The sequence below is a fragment of the Cynara cardunculus genome (assembly GCF_001531365.2).
Source record: "Cynara cardunculus var. scolymus isolate 2C chromosome LG 5, CcrdV1, whole genome shotgun sequence".
NCBI lineage: Eukaryota > Viridiplantae > Streptophyta > Magnoliopsida > Asterales > Asteraceae > Cynara > Cynara cardunculus.
The window spans coordinates 27270612-27271216 of NC_037532.1; positions in this window are offsets into that span (position 1 = coordinate 27270612).

A 605-nucleotide genomic window follows, 5' to 3' on the forward strand; every position below is an offset into this window, starting at 1 on the left:
TAATTTTTTATAAATATAATAATTAATTATTTTGTTAGAACTCGATAATTATCCTAATTATATTTTAGATTTTTTATACTTTAAAAATAAGATGTTTATCATCTATTTGATTATGTTTATCCACAGTTAGTTACATGAATTCAAACATAGAGCTTTAATAAGTTGTATTTACGCACAATTTACTTCTAATCTTGAATTGTAAGTAATACGCATCAATAAACAGTATTTCATGCATTAAAAATGATTTTTAAGAGTTTTTGTCATATGTTTTATCTATACTACCTTATAAAGCAGATTTGATAAAAGTCTTAAAAACAACCTTAAATGCATAAGGTACTACTTCTTTATGCATGAAGTCTTAATTACAAGTCATTTATGCATAATGGTACGACTCAACAATGCTTCACCTTTTACAACTCATACTTTTAAGTTTTATCTTTCTCATATTTAGTTTTGGTTCCCAATAGACATTGAAAATTTAAACCATCTACTCCTTTCAAATTTTGACACTTTATGTTCCCAAGATTTTCATCTTACCATCAAAAACTCTCTTACCATTTCAAATGTAAACCCCATATTTTCATAATTCATGATTGATTTTTCCC